Raw genomic sequence first — 16,932 nt, forward strand, 5'->3', positions numbered from 1 at the left:
TGAATTAGAACTTCATGGAGGTGAAAACAAATTAAAATATGGAAAAAAGGGAATTTTGAATGTTTTTGTTTTGGTTTTTAGCATTGATTATACATGTAAATATACTAGCAATGAAAGTTGTATATTTTCCATTCCTAGATCCACATGCACAAATACATATGTAAACATATATAAACATATAGTACACATATATGTAAATGCATTACCATTATATTGAACAGCTATTTTATTTACTTGGATTACTTAGCTGTGCCCCTACTTGAAGTCCAAATATAAGACAATCCCTTTAAGTCTTTTTCAGTGCTGTGATTCTAAGTGATTCTAGGATTCTATGATGTCAGAGTATGGTACTGACATTCTGGAGCACTTAGAAGGCTTACTCCTTTTTACCACGACCTGAGCCATGGATCAAGAAGTGCCTTGCCCCTAAGGGGATATTAAGGTAAGCACTTCAGGGAAGAAGATCCTTACTGCCTCTGCTCCAAAGATGAAATGGAGTTCAGAGTTTGAGTATGAAAGTTTTCTAGAATAGTATTTGGAAAAAATAAGAAGAACGCGGGAAGGAGCTGTGATTTCTGTAACAAGGAAACTCTCAGTGTGGGAAACTCCCTCCAGCAAGGATGATCACAGTCTTTTTGTATCTTAAAAATTCTAGTCTTATTAATATATTAGTCTGATGTGGCCAGAGGTAGTGACTTGCTCCATATTAACTGAACTAGTAAGGATTTGAGGTGGAATTTAAGCCAAGGTCCTCTTGATTACAAGTCTAACTATTTATCCACTATTCTATGTTTTCTTTGAAAAGTGATAATAATCTAAAAAGAGCAATATCTCATGCTCATTGTTAGGATAAATAGAAAGTTATGTTTTAGGATGCAGGTACCACCATGGGAGAGGAATAGATGTATTCTTTATGGGAAAAACTGGTCAATCTAAAGGTTGGACTGTAGGATGGAGAACAGGGTTGATCCTGTCAAAAAGAATAAAAATGATGTGTTATATTCAAAATCACTACTTTACTGCTTTCAGTATACAACAAATATTTATTATAGAACTTGTATTGCCTTGGAGGCTCATGCTGGAATTTAGTTGTTACAAAAAACTTGGTACTAATTTTTTTGAATGATATGTTTATAATTCTTAAATGAGTTTATACAACATGGGATAGGTATTTGATGCAAAATATATCATAGGAACTCATTAGCATATTGAAATCTAGAACCATTGCAACTTGGTTATTTGCATTGTTTTCACTTTTATGTCTCCAATCTTACTTCGTAAAAGAAACTGCATTTATCACAAAGGGCCCCCCAAAAGCTTTGGCTGTGTTGTTTTGTTGTTGTTTTTTGTTGTTGTTATTTCCCCAGCCACTATGCAGCCATAGATTATCTGACATAAATATTGGTTCTTTTGACTTAAGTATCATCCATTTTGATAACAAATACCTGGTTATTATTTAAAAGTTAGAATCTAGGTAGCACCAAAGGACTATGAAATGCTGCTGATGGTACATTAAAGAAGGGTAGTTAAAGACAGTGGCTGTTGCCTACAGATTTTAACTTACGTAGTAAACCAATATCATTTCATGACAAGTGTTGTCATTACAAATCAAATGAACCAACTGCCACAATAATATCATGTCTTTTTGACTATATGAGATAATTTTAGCAGAGGGTTATATTTTCTATTTATAGCTTAAAATAGATGATAATGTTATGAACTTTCAAAATAATCCCACCACTCCCGCCAAACAATTACGATCTTTATATTACATTGTAGGCTTCTTAAGCACAAGGGCTTTGTTTTTCCTCTTATTATATACCTAAAGCTTAGTTAACTCAGTGCTTGGAGGCATTTAGATGTTTTTGACTAACTATTGAGAGATCACATGGACTGTAGGAAAGGCTAATGAGTGGGTCTAGAATTCAAAGTGCATCCTCTTCATAAACCCCTCCAGTCCCTCTCATACATGTAAAATGGAACTCTTGTCTGGGTCCCCTGGCTGCAACATCAACTTTCCTAGCTACCCATCTGCATATATGGGAATAAATCATTTCTCATACCCTAGAAAGCAATCTAATTACAAGGAATTTAAAAATCATTTGCAAAGAAAGGATCAGTATAGTTGGAGTTGATGGGAATACAGTTGACAGGGAAAGATGTTTGCAGCAAACTTCCCTGCCAAAGGACTGATATCTAAGATGTAGGAAGATAGAAGATATAGGATACAAATATATCACAAAAAAAGTTATTCACCTATATATAAATGGCCAAGGGATATGTAAAACAGCTAATTTTCAAGAGAGGAGATATAAGCTATCACTAAGCATGTGAAAAATGCTCTAGATAACTGATAAAAAATAAAATACACATTAATGAAAGTTTGGGGTTCCACTTCTCATCCATTAGAAAAAAGAATGATATTTATTTGGGGGGGAGGTTCTAGTAAGATAAGCACTATTGGAGATTTGTAGATTGGTCCAACCATTCTGGAAAGCAGTTTGGAATTATGGTCAAGAAGTCTTTGAGCTATATAGATCCTTAGACAAAGAGATAGCACTAATAATCATGAAATCTAAGGAAGTAAAAGATAGAGGGAAAGGAGCTATATATACGAGGGTATTTATGGTGGAACTTTTTTCTTAGCAAAGAGCAAGAAAGAAAATTGGTGCCCATCAAGTAGTGAATGTCTAAACAAATTGTGTGTGACTATCATGAAATGTTATTGCACTAGCTGTAGAAAATAGACAAATTTAAAGAAATCTCAGAAGAGTTTTGCACTCAGGTACCGAATGAAGTGAGAAACACCAATTAGAAAAATGTATGTAATGACTACAATGTAAAGGAAAACAATTTCAAAAGGAGAGAACTTTGTTCAATGGAATGATGAATTATGACTTTGGAGAACTGATGATGGAAGATGCTTCCCACCTCTTGGTGTAGTTGATGGACATGAGAGGAAGAATGAGAAATATAAATAAACAGCCCATGTGGGAATTTGTTTTATTTGTGTTTATTTGTCACGATGGAGAGGTTTTATTTGTGTGTATTTGTCACAATGTTAGAGGTTCACAGTTTCATGTGCATTTCTGTTTTTCTGTTCTTTATATATTGCAATATTTATATTTGTTGGTATTTGTGATATTTTATGATAGGAAAGAGCATTGTAAATAAAAAGAAAAAAAAGAAAATGAATTAGTCCACATTCTCTGTTATCTCATTTGTTTCAGCATTGGAAATTAGGGGTTGGGGGGGTGGAGAGTAATGAGGTGAATTGGCCAACAGTGTTGATGGGTAGTGAGAGTGATGCAAAGAACTAAAAGGAGGAGAATAAAGAATAAAATGTTATAGGAAGGCAAGGAGGAGAGCAGAGACTGGTTCAAATGGGGATGAGGAAAGGGAAGGCAGTTTGTTTTGAATTTTTTAACATCATGTTAGACTTAATTTTCATTTTCTGAAAAAAATCAGAATATATATGTTAGAGGTTCACAGTTTCATGTGCATTTCTGTTTTTCTCTTCTTTATATATTGTAATGTTTATATTTGTTGGTATTTGTGATATTTTATGATAGGAAAGAGTATTGCAAACCAAAATAAAAAAGAAAATTAGTCCACATTCTCTGTTATCTCATTTGTTTTAGCATTGGAAATGTAAAACCTTTCATAATTTGTTTCTTTCTCCCCCATTTGGTATGGGCCTATAATTTCAACAGTCTAGCTAAGAAGTTTGCTGTTGAAGAAACTTTCATTAATGTATAACTGTTTTGCAACTTACAATTTTAGAAAATTGATTGGAGCACCGAAAGGTTCCATGGTGTTCCTGAGTTAAGCATATGTTGGAGGTATCATTTGAACCCATATTATCCTGATTCCAAGGCCAGCTCCCTACACACTATGCCATTCTGCCTTTCAACTATTTCATGGCTGTATCAAAACAGCTAAGCAACTATACCACCACTATTCTTATCTCCCTCCAAGCACCTAGTGGTTCAAAGAATTGCATGTTTACATTATAGAACAGAATTTTTAAAATGGAATAGGATGGGGAAAAATGAAAGATACAACATCAAAACTTCTAAATTGCTGGCAACCCATTGATTCTAGTGTGCTTCAAAATTTCAATTCCTCAGTAACTGTATCCACTTCTATTAAGATTTGAGTTCTAAGCTTCACTTTCTCCAAATGAACAGACACTCCCAGAGACCATCTGTAGAGAAATGCTACCTGGCATCTCTCCAATGTCAAAGTCACAAAGAGAAAAATGGATCAGACCTACCATGTAGTAAAAGTCAACCCACTACCTCCTTCTATCTTGTGGATATGTCAGCAGCTTCTGGGCTGATCCCCATCCGACAACTAGAGCATTGAGGTCGCTTGAAGGTCTCTCTTAGCTCTGATATGAACCGGTAGTGCATTTAGACTTGGGGCTCCAAAATTAATGACATCATGCTGAAATTTCATGATCCATGCTGATTCTTAGGTGTGCTTACTGTGGACTTCGGGCTTCCTCTGGCTTGTTTCCTTATAAAGCAGGTTGCTACCTTTAGTTTTCAAACTATAACATAATAAACAACTTTTTTGACAACTGGATTTACATTAAGCCACTCAGGCTACACAAATCTAATATACTTACTGTCTTATCATCATGGAAAAACAATTCAAGAGAATCCAAAAGAAAGAAAACTCAGAGCAACCCCAGCTATTAAAAATATGGGTTACACTATAATTTGGGGATAAAGTTACATAAATATTCCAGTTTATTTTTATTATATCTCACTCTACTCGTGTCATCCACTAAACTCGCATTATATAATATCAAATTCATTCATAAAGCAAACATTTTTTAGTTCCTCTCATATAATAAACAAAAGTGAAATAGACCTTGTCCTTAAGGAGCTTACATTCTATTGGGGAGTGGGGTGGAATTCATACATAGAAAATGAAATATAAAATATATACAAATTATTTTCTAAAGTCAAGACATTAGTAACTGGGGTGGTGCTGGATAAGAATAGGCCTCCTCTAGGAAGAAGTGCTTGAGCTAAGTTTCAAAGGAAGCTGTAGTTTCTAACAGACAATGTGAAAAGACAACTCATTCAAAGAGGACTGTGGACCAGCCTCGGCCAAAGCATGGAGACAGGAAATGGAATGTTATGTACTGGGGATAAGAAGCAGGGCAAATTGTCTAGAACACAGAATGTGTGTGGGGCTCTGGCCAAACTGAAGAGACTTAAAATCCAGATAGAGGACTTTAGGTACTTAATCTAGACACAGAAAACCATCAGCCTTTTTTGAGGAAGACAGTGATATGGCTCAACCATTGCTTTAGGAATATTAATTTGGCAGCTGTGTAGAGAATGTATTAGAAGGGAAGGGACTGAAAGCCACAAGATCAATTAGGATGTTACTGCTGGAGTCCAGATGAAAAGAGAAGAAAGCCTGATTATGTAAATGGAGAAAAACGCACAAATGTGCAGTCTGTTGTGGAGGCATGATCAACAAGATTTGTCAAATGATTGCATGTGAAAGGTAAAGGAGAAGGAAAAATTTAAAAGGTTGTAGATGTGGGTAATTGGAACTATACTGGTGTCTTCAACAGAAATAGGGAAAAAGGAAGAAGGGGAAGAATTTGGGGGAAAATAATGAGTTATGTTTTTAAAATGTTGACCTTGGTAGGAAATGATCAGATAAAGATTATAACCATTTTTTTTGATATGGTTGTTGTGGACTAAAAGTTTAGATAATGGAGATTGAGGTATTTTACAGCGTAGGAAGCAAGAGTATTTAAGGGACTCTCAACATGTCAATGGAAGTCTCCAAAGATAATGTAATGGGAAGGACAAGAAAGAACAAAATCATAAACCAAATACTAAACTCTCAGGAGAAAAAAAAAAGGGGGGGAAATGATTTGAGATGTAGTAGAAAACCATCATAAGGATCTTGATAGGATTACATAGGGTAAACAGGGCAAATCTCAAAGTAATAGAGATGCCTAACTAGTCAGGGGAGAATCTGGAAGAGGCAGTGAGAAAAAAGAATCATATTCTTGCTGACGCCGCATCTTTGGGAAGGGGGAGTTGTGTGATGAAGGGTCCATCTACTGTAGTAATGGAGAAGCTATACCCTTGTGCAGTTTCTTCAGGAGATAATCCAGGCTTAAATGATTTCATAGAGATCAGTAGAAACATGAAAGAAAAGGTACAATATGAAGGTCGGTTAATGGGCACTGCCTCAGTCAAAATGAGCTCTATTAAAGAGCTTAGCTTAGAAAGGCCAAGGTCCCCCCACTGCATTCTGGGTCATCACCAGTTGTCCTGATCTGTTATCTGACCACTAGACCCAGATGGCTCCAGAGGAGAAACTGAGTCTTAAGACTTTGCACAGACCTCCCTCACTTAAATCCGATTCACTTGCATGTCATGGCATCACCTCCCTGATATCATGGTCCTCTTTGAGAATGAAGAACAAACAGCAACCTTCCCTTATATTCTTCTTTTCACTGCCCTTAACTCTGTCCATTCTCTTTTTTTTTTTAATTTTTATTTTTTAATTTTTTTTTCCCATATGCTTTTGAGTTGAAAATTGTTTCTCCCTTTTCTCCCCTCCCCAAGATGGCGCACAATCTGACATAGGCTTTACATTTATATACCCATTAAACATACTTTCACATTAGTGAAGTTGTAAGTAAAAATTCAGAAAGATGAAACAAAACTCAACTGAAGGTAAAAATAAGTGAGAGCGATTCAACTTCCATAGTTCTTTCTTTGGATGTGGACAGCATTTTCCATCCAGGCCTCTGGAGATGTCTTAGATCCTTGTAATGCTGAGAAGGGTTCAGTTTAACATTTAGTCATTGCATAATGGCTGTTATTGTGTACAAAGTCCTCTTGGTTCTGCTCACTTCACTCAGCATCAGACCATATAAGTCTTTCCAGGTTTTTCTGAAGTCAGCCTGTTCATCATTTCTTATAGCACAATAGTATTCCATTACATTCATATACCACAACTTGCTCAGCCATTCCCCAATTGATGGGCATCCTCTCAATTTCCAATTCTTTGCCACCACAAAAAGAGCTGCTATGAATATTTTTGTACATGTGGGTCCTTTTCCCATTTGTTTGATCTCTTTGGGATATAGCCCTAGAAGTGCTATTGCTGGATCAAAGGGTATGCACATTTTTGTAGCCCTTTGGGCATAGTTCCAAATTGTTCTCCAAAATGGTTGGATCATTTCACAACTCCACCAACAATGTATTAGCGTTCCAATTTTCCCACATCCTCTCCAACATTTATCATTTTCCTGTTTTGTCATGTTGGCCAATCTGATAGGTGTGATGTGGTACCTCAGAGTTGTTTTGATTTGCATTTCTCTAATCAATAACGATTTAGAGCATTTTTTCATATGACTATAGATGGCTTTAATTTCTTCATCTGAGAACTGTCTGTTCATATCCTTTGACCATTTATCAATTGGGGAATGGCTTGTGTTCTTATAAATTTGTCTTAATTCTCTATATATTTTAGAAATGAGGCCTTTATCAGAGAGACTGGTTGTAAAAATTCTTTCCCAATTTTCTACCTTCCTTCTAATCTTAGTTGCATTGGCTTTGTTTGTGCAAAAACTTTTCAATTTAATGTAATCAAAATTATCCATTTTGCTTTTCATAATGTTCTCTATCTCCTGTTTGGTCATGAATTCTTCTGTTCTCCATAGATCTGATAGGTAAACTATTCCTTGTTCTCCCAGTTTACTTATGGTATCAGCCTTTATATCTAAGTCCTGAACCCATTTTGACTTTATTTTGGTATATGGTGTGAGATTTGGGTCTATGCCTAGTTTCTGCCATACTCTTTTCCAGTTTTCCCAGCAGTTTTTTTCAAAGAGTGGGTTCTTATCCCAGAAGCTGGGGTCTTTGGGTTTATCAAATAATAGATTACTATAGTCATTGACTACTGTGTCTTGCATATTTAACCTATTCCACTGATCCACCTCCCTATTTCTTAGCCAGTACCAAGCAGTTTTGATGATTGCTGCTTTATAATACAATTTAAGATCTGGAATTGCTAGGCCACCTTCCCCTGCATTTCTTTTCATTAGTTCCTTTGATATTCTGGACCTTTTGTTTTTCCAAATGAATCTTGTTATTATTTTTCTAACTCTATAAAATAATTTTTTGGTAGTTTGATTGGTATGGCACTGAATAAGTAAATTAGCTTAGGTAGGATTGTCATTTTTATTATATTAGCTCGGCCTACCCATGAGCAACTGATGTTTTTCCAATTATTTAGATCTGATTTTATTTGTGTGAAAAGTGTTTTGTAATTGTGTTCATAGAGTTCCTGGGTTTGTTTCGGGAGGTAGACTCCTAAATATTTTATAATGTCTACAGTAAGTTTAAATGGGATTTCTCTTTCTATCTCTTGCTGTTGGGCTTTGTTGGTAATATATAGAAATGCTGATGATTTATGTGGGTTTATTTTATAGCCTGCAACTTTGCTAAAGTTGTTTATTATTTCAAGTAGTTTTTTACTTGATTCTCTAGGATTCTCTAAGTATATCATCATGTCATCTGCAAAGAGTGATAGCTTTGTTTCTTCTTTGCCTATTCTAATGCCTTCAATTTCTTTTTCTTCTCTTATTGCTAAAGCTAATTTCCAGTACAATATTGAATAACAGTGGTGATAATGGACATCCTTGTTTCACCCCGATCTTATTGGAAATGCTTCTAGCCTGTCCCCATTACATATAATGCTTGCTGAAGGTTTTAGATAATGCTATTTATTATTTTAAGGAAGACTCCATTTATACCTATGCTTTCTAGTGTTTTTAATAGGAATGGGTGTATTTTATCAAAAAAGCTTTTTCTGCATCTATTGAGATGATCATGTGGTTTCTGTTGGTTTTGTTATTGATATGCTCAATGATGCTGATAGTTTTCCTAATATTGAACCAACCCTGCATTCCTGGTATAAATCCTACCTGGTCATAGTGTATTATTCTTGTGATAAGTTGCTGTAATCTACTTGCTAATATTTTGTTTAAAATTTTTGCATCTATATTCATTAGAGAAATTGGTCTATAATTTTCTTTCTCTATTTTGACTCTTCCTGGTTTAGGTATCAACACCATATTTGTATCATAAAAAGAATTTGGTAAGACTCCTTCTTCACCTATTTTCCCAAATAGTCTATATAGTATTGGAATTAATTGTTCTTTAAATGTTTGATAGAATTCGCATGTAAATCCATCTGGCCCTGGAGATTTTTTCCCTAGGGAGTTCATCAATGGCGTTTCAATTTCTTTTTCTGAGATGGGGTTATTTAAGTATTTTACTTCCTCTTCGGTTAATCTGGGCAATCTATATTTTTGTAGACATGTATCCATTTCACTAAGATTGTCAAATTTGTTGGCATATAGTTGGGCAAAATAATTCCTAATTATTGTTTTAATTTCCTCTTCCTTGGTGGTAGCTTCCCTTTTCATTCTTGATACTAGTAATTTGGTTTTCTTCTTTCTTTTTTTTAATTAAATTAACCAAAGGTTTATCTATTTTATTGTTTTTTCATAAAACCAGCTCTTAGTTTTATTTATTAGTTCAATAGTTTTCTTAATTTCAATTTTATTAATTTTTCCTTTGGTTTTCAATATTTCTAATTTGGTGTTTAGTTGAGGATTTTTAATTTGTTCTTTTTCTAGTTTTTTTAGTTGTATGCCCAATTCATTAATCTCCTCTTTTTCTATTTTATTTATGTAAGCATTTAGAGATATAAAACTTCCCCTAAGAACTGCTTTGCTGCATCCCATAGGTTTTGGTATGTTGTCTCATTATTGTCATTCTCTTGAATGAAATTATTGATTGTTTCTATGATTTGTTGTTTGACCCAATCATTTTTTAGGATTAGATTATTTAGTTTCCAATTATTTTTTAGTCTATCTTTCCATGGCCCTTTATTACATATAATTTTTATTGTCATGATCTGAAAAGGATGCATTTAATATTTCTGCCTTTCTGCATTGGATTGTGATTTTTATGCCCTAGTACATGGTCAATTTTTGTGTATGTGCCATGTACTGATGAGAAAAAAGTATATTCCTTTCTATCCCCATTCAGTTTTCTCCAGAGGTCTATCATACCTAACTTTTCTAATGTTCTATTCACCTCCTTAACTTCTTTCTTGTTTATTTTGTGGTTAGACTTATCTAGTGCCGAGAGGGGGAGGTTCAGGTCCCCCACTAGTATAGTTTTGCTGTCTATTTCTTCCTGTAACTCCCTGAACTTCTCCTGTAAGAATTTGGATGCTATACCATTTGGTGCATATATATTAGTAATGATATTACTTCATTGTCTATGGTGCCTTTTAGCAGGATGTAGTTTCCTTCCTTATCTCTTTTGATTAGATCTATTTTTGCTTTTGCTTTGTCTGAGATCAGGATTGCTACCCCTGCTTTTTTTACTTCAGCTGACGCATAATATATTCTGCTCCAGCCTTTTACCTTTACCCTGTATGTGTCACTCTTTTTCAAATGTGTTTCCTGTAAACAACATATTGTAGGATTATGGTTTTTAATCCATTCTGCAATGTTTCCGTTTTATGGGAGAGTTCATCCCATTCACATTCACAGTTATGATTACTATCTGTGTCTTTTTCTCCATCCTTTTCCCCCATTTATGCTTTTCTTTCTCCTTTTTCCTTTCTCCCCTTCACTAGTGTTTTGCTTTTGACCACCGCCTCCTTCAGTCCCTTCCCCTTTTATTATCCCTTTCCCTTTTCTTCCCCTTTAGTCTTACTGCTGCTTCCCTCCCTTCTTTCCCCCTCCCTTTTTTTCCCCCTCCCTTTTCTTTCCCCTTTTCCCTCCTACTGCCTATAGGGCAAGTTAGATTTCTATACCTAACTGATTATATTATGCCCTTCTTGAGCCTAATCTGATGAGAGTAAGGTTCAAACAATGCTCCCCCCCCTTTCCCTCTGCTGTAATAGGATTTTGTGTCTTTTCCTGTAATGTAATTTACCCTTGTCTGCCTCCTCCTTTCTCAGTACCTTTTCTAAGATTAGATTGATCCACTTATTTGGATCCATTTAACTTGATTAGATTTTTTTTTATCATTACATCAAAGTCAACTAATATCCACCCTCTTTATGTATACTCCTTTAACAAGGTGTAATAACAATACAGTTCTCAAGGGTTGCAAGTCTCATATTCCCTTGTAGGGGTTTAAACAGCCCCCCCCCTTATTAACAGCATATTGTATCCTTCTGTCCCATTTACCTTTTTAAGTCCTTCTTGAGTCCTGTACTTGAAGATCAAATTTTTTGTTGAGCTCTGGTCTTTTTATCAGGAAAGTTTGGAAGTCTCCTATTTCATTGAATATCCACCTCCTCCCTTGAAAAATGATGCTCATTTTTGCTGGGTAATTGATCCTTGGCTGCATTCCAAGCTCCTTTGCCTTTCGGAATATCATGTTCCATGCCCTGTGGTCTTTTAACGTAGAAGCTGCAAGGTCCTGTGTAATCCTGACTGTGGTTCCATGATATTTAAATTCTTTCTTTTTGGCTGCTTGCAGCACCTTCTCTTTCATCTGGTAATTTTGGAATTTTGCTATTATATTTCTTGGCATTGTCAATTTGGGATCTCTTTCAGGTGGTGATCTGTGGATTCTTTCTATGGTTATTTTCCCTTCTGGTTCTAGGACTTCTGGGCAGTTTTTCTTTATGATTTCCTGAAAGATACTGTCCAGGCTCTTTTTTTCATAATGATTTTCAGGTAGTCCAATAATTTTTAAATTGTCTCTCCTTAGTCGATTTTCCAGGTCGATTGTTTTACTGATGAGGTATTTTACATTTTCATTGATTTTTTCATTTTTTTGTTTCTTTTGACTTATTCTTGCTCTCTCATAGAGACATTAGTTTCCATTTGTCCAATTCTAGTTTTAACAGATTGTTTTCTTCTGTTAGTTTTTGTACTTCCTTCTTCAACTGGCCAATTGTGTTTTTTAGGGACTTGTTTCCTTCAGCATACTCTTCTGTTAGATTTTGTCCTTCCTTCTTCAACTGGCTAATTGTATTTTTTAGGGATTTGTTTTCTTCAATGTACTCTTCTGTTAGTTTTTGCCCTTCCTTCTTCAATTGGCCAATTGTGTTTTTTAGAGACTTTTCTTCAGTGTATTTTTTTTCCAACTGGCCAATTGTACTTTTCAAGGACTCTTTTATCTCTCTCATTTGACTATTAAAATCCTTCTTGAGCTCTTCTAAGAAGGCTTTTTGGGCTTCAGACCAGTTCATATTCCCTTTTGTTGTTGTAGATGTGGGTTTGTTCACAATGTTGTCCTTTTCAGAATTTCTGTCTTGATCTTCACTCTTCTCGTAATATGAGTCTATGGTACGTTTCTTTTTACTCATGGTGTTTCCTTATTCCCTGGCCTTTAGAGAGATTGAGCTCTCCTGCTGGGGAACAGGGGGTACTTACCCAGGCTTCTTGTGTTGGGAGCCTAGGTCTTGGTCACTGCCTTTGCGTGCTGGGGCCTCTTACACTGGGATTTGGAAGCTGTAGGTTTCTGGCAGCTTACCTTGTGTTGGGCTAGAATCAGCAAGGCTGGAACTTTGAGGCAATTCTAGGTTGCCTGCTTTTCCTTTCCTTTAGCTTTCTTCTGCTCCTTTTAGATGGCTGCTGCAGGATGTTTATCTGCCTGGGGCCCCCTGCGCTGTTGTCTCCCTCAGTTCTGCTAATGCAGCAGGAGATTCCTTTGTGGTGGAGACTCCTGGTGGTTTTCTGAGCTGGTTTCCACCGGTTCCCTGGCCCTCACTGAGGCACTCGGAGGTCCAGGTGTTGGTGTTTGCCTGCTCTACCACCTGGGCTTCAGGATTTCTTCACAATTAGAGGCTTCCTACTCACCTGGTGTTGGGTTGGAATCAGCAAGACCAGGGCTTTAGGAAGCCTTTAGGTTGTTTTCTTCACCTCCTTTCAGATGAATGCCGCAGGGTACTTATCTGCCTGGGGCCCCTTGTTTTTGCTGAGGCACTGAGAGATCCGTTTGCTGGGCTCCTGAACTGCTGCTCCTTGTCTTTCTTCTAGTTCAGGTGTTCCAGGGTTGGTTTTTTTTTTTCCTGGGCTGATATTTTCTGGGTTTGCAGAGGTTGATAGGGAAGAGTGAGAGCGACTACCTTTTCACTCCGCCATCTTGGCTCCTGGAAGCCAACTCTGTCCCCTCTCTTCTGCCATCTCCTCTTAGTAGTTTTGTGATCATTCTTTTTTCTGTCAGAGTTTCTCTCTCTCTCTCTCTCTCTCTCTCTCTCTCTCTCTCTTTTCAGAACTTTTTAGGACTGAATCAGTTATTTCACTGATATAAGGAGCTCCCAGTAAGAAAATTTTGTCTAACATTGTACGGTGCTCTGCAACATATGCTTTCCTAAGTTCTATGGTATCTCTCTCTCTTTTTCATTCTGAATATAGACAAGCAAAATAAAATACAAAAAGAGGATTCTCTATGAAATTATGAATCTCCTTTTTATACCAACCGCCCTGTATGTCGCATCTCCTTTCTGAACTTATTTCTATTTTTTTTCTTTTGCATTTAAAGAAAATGTTACAATTGCCCTCTTTTTTTGGTGGGGAAGACATATCACTACTGTTTATCCTTTTCTCAGCCCTAATTGGAGAGGGTGGCCTCGATTAAAAAGAGGGAGAAAGAAAGACAAACAAATAAGCATAGTTAAAATGAATCCATGATATAACTATGTCCCAAAATCCCCATTTCTTTCTCAACCTCTCTATCAGGATGTGAGCAACATGCTTCATCACAGGTCCTCTGGAGAGGTGGTTGGTCATCACAACAGAATTCTTAGACTCTTCAAAGTTGTTTGCTTTTCCAGTGTTGTTATCCTTTTTAAATTGCCCCAGTTTCTGCTCACTTCATATTCTGCATCAATTTATGTTGTCCAGGCAGGGGTATGCTGGTAAATGTTTGTCAACCGGTTCTCACTCTGCATTTTTTTCTGATCACTTTCTTATGTTTAGACAATAAAAACCCCGAGAAATCAAGTCTTAATTTTTAGCTTTTGCTAAATTTCCAAGGTATAAATGTTCAAAGTGAAAATTTAACAGTTTGGCTCTGGTACAAGCTGGCTCCAGCACAACTCTGTTAGGATTCTTTGAAATCATTTCTTTCATCATTTCTTGTGGTACAATCATATTTTATTTTTAATATCCATTTCATATCCCACAATATATTCAACTATTCCCCAGTTGTCTAAGAGGTGCAATCTAAGGCATACCCTCAGAATCTACTTCTTTCCTTCCCTTCTGCTTTTTTTAACTCCCTTTTAGGGTTGCTTGTAGATATTCCCCAGTTTATCCCCCTTTTTTCTCAATGTATACACCTCTTTATCACTTCTCTGGCAAAAAGTGAGTAGTGTGCATTATCTTTGGTCCTCTGGCATCATCATTATTGCATTCAGAGATTGAAAATCTTTTAAAGTTTTCTTTTTCCTTTATAATGTCATTGTACATTTTTTTAGTTTTGCTCCCTTCATTCTTCATCAGTTCAGAGAAGTCTTTCAAATTTTCTCTGAAACTGTTTACTTTGTCATTTCCCATGGTACATTATATTCATATACCATAATTTGTTTAGCCATTTCCCAAAAGGTGGTTATTGTCTTAGTTTCCAGAGGGTTTTTGTTGTTGTTGTTGTTGTTGTTACTATGAAAAGAACTTGTATGCATATTTTTGCATACAAGTGTTTCCCCCCACCATTATCTTTTCAAAGCTCTTTGAAGGTATATGCCTAGTAATTATATTATTGAATCAAAGTATGACTATTCTGTCTTGTCTTTCTTTGTCTTCCCTTTCTTCCTTCCCAATAACAACTTGTATCTCGGATGCCTGCTCTATATAAAGTCATTGTTTGCTATTTTGACAAAACTGATGTGCTATTTGTTCCATGTAACTTGTATATGAGTATGAGGCAGAACCTCAGAATTAGAGCATGGAGCCAAAAGTAAAAGGTTTGGGTCCTATATTTATTTCTCATTATCTGTGTGATCTTAGACAAGTCATTGAAACTTTCTGCTCCTCCTTTTCTACATTTATAAAGAGAAAAGGTTAGATTAAGCACTCTCAAAGTTCCATTCCATCTCTAAATCCTGTGCTATATGACCTATGATGGACAGATTCAAGACCTACAGAGCTATCTGGCTGGACCCAAAGTATATGATAATTGTGGTCCTTAGGAATGGCTCTGGACAAATTAAAAGAAGGTTCTAAACACAAGGGGAGGGCAAAAACATGTTGAGAAAGAGCATCCTAAACCAATTGCCAATTTCATTGTACAGCATGGGAAGATGAGGTGAAAGAAAAGATACAAAGATCAAGGCAGGTAGTGCCTGGGGAGGAATTTACTTACTTAAAGGAGGAGACAAGGAAGAAAGCACATAAATTAAGTAGATAGAAGTAGAAGTAATGACACTGCAGGGGCAAACAGAGGAGAGTGAAAACACATTTAGTAGCAAATGGGAATCAGATTATAAAGAAGCAGCATGGGGGTTAGCTAGTACCAGACAAGGCTTTGGTGATCAAAGCAAGGACTAGCCTGAGTCTTCTCAAAATTTTGTTCCTCTCTTCCTTCCCCTCAAACTCTCTGTTCCCTAAACATCAACATATGAGGTAGGTAGTATAACCTTGCTATTTCCTCAATAATGCTATGACTACCACTCACCACAATCCCATGGTCATCATACATACTGCAGAATTCCTAAGACCCTAGTCTGAACAAGTCACTAATCTGTTCAATCCACTCCAGTGGCTTCCTAACAAATTTAGGATCAATGTTAATCCCTCTGGCATTTAAAGTGCTTCACAAATGGAGTCCACATGTACTTTTTGGTCACACAGCTAACAAGTGTCTGTAATCCAATTTGAATTCAAATTTTCCTGAACCCAGGTCCAGTATTCTATCTGCTGCCATATTATACATTCTCCTACTTCATCCACTCTCTGCTCCAGTCATATTGGGCTTCTTCTGGTTTTTTATACACGACACTCCACCTCCCGTCCCATGCCTATGTACAAGCTGCTTTTCATACCTGAAATATGCTCCCACTTCACCTATGGCTCTTAAAATCTTTGGTTTTCTTCAAAGCTCACCACAAGAAACACTTTTTTTTCTTGATTACCCCAGCTACAGGTGGCTTCACCAAAAAATTACTATATGTGTGTTTGTGTGTGTGTGTGTATCACATACATGCACACATACATTGTCCCTCATCATAGTGCAAGCTCCACATAGATGCTACTACGTGGCACCTTAATGCACAAAATGCTGGGCCTGCAGTCAGGAAGACCTGAGTCCAAATCCAACCTCAGATACTTACTGGCTGTGTGACCCTGTGCAAGTTACTTAATCTCTGTTTGCCTCAGTTTCCTCATCTGTAAAATGGGGATAATAAGAGCATCTACCTGGTTGTTGTAAAGCCCAAATGTAATACTTGTAAAATACTTCAAACAGTGCCTGCCACATTATAGGCTCTTAAATTCTTCTTCCCTTTGTTTCATTTCATTGATACCCAGTACATTGATACCTAGTACAATATTGGTACATAATAGATGCTTAATACTGATTCATTGATTGCCTTCCCAAGAAGGCTAATTATCCACATACACCATTTGACCTAGTGACTCACACTTTGTGGAATGCCAGGAGTAATAGTAATGGTGGTATGCACCTGTTACGGTGCCCTCAATGTATTTTGGGATTTCTCTTCAACCTATTTTTGGTGCTTCCATTATTTATTTATGGAAATTCTCTTTGATGTGCTCAGTACCATAATGTCCCTACAAAAATAGGCCTTCCTTCTGCTCAAGAAAAACAGCCTTAGCTTAGTTTTTATACTCATCTCCCTTTGCTTTTACCTATGCCCTCTGAAACCCTTCACTATCAT

The 16,932-nt window shown here is 36.5% G+C and overlaps 1 long non-coding RNA gene across 1 annotated transcript in view; it reads left to right on the forward strand.

The window, feature by feature from the left end:
* The first annotated feature begins 362 nt into the window (after positions 1 to 362).
* The window catches only part of LOC110222382 (uncharacterized), a 35,871-nt gene continuing 19,301 nt past the window's right edge, over positions 363 to 16,932 (forward strand). Inside the window, exon 1 of the long non-coding RNA XR_002328361.2 lies at positions 363 to 442. This is a non-coding gene — a long non-coding RNA (uncharacterized LOC110222382). The remainder of the gene's footprint in view (positions 443 to 16,932) is intronic.

The sequence above is a fragment of the Phascolarctos cinereus genome, unplaced genomic scaffold (assembly GCF_003287225.1).
Source record: "Phascolarctos cinereus isolate Bilbo 61053 unplaced genomic scaffold, phaCin_HiC Scaffold_4;HRSCAF=312, whole genome shotgun sequence".
Lineage (NCBI taxonomy): Eukaryota > Metazoa > Chordata > Mammalia > Diprotodontia > Phascolarctidae > Phascolarctos > Phascolarctos cinereus.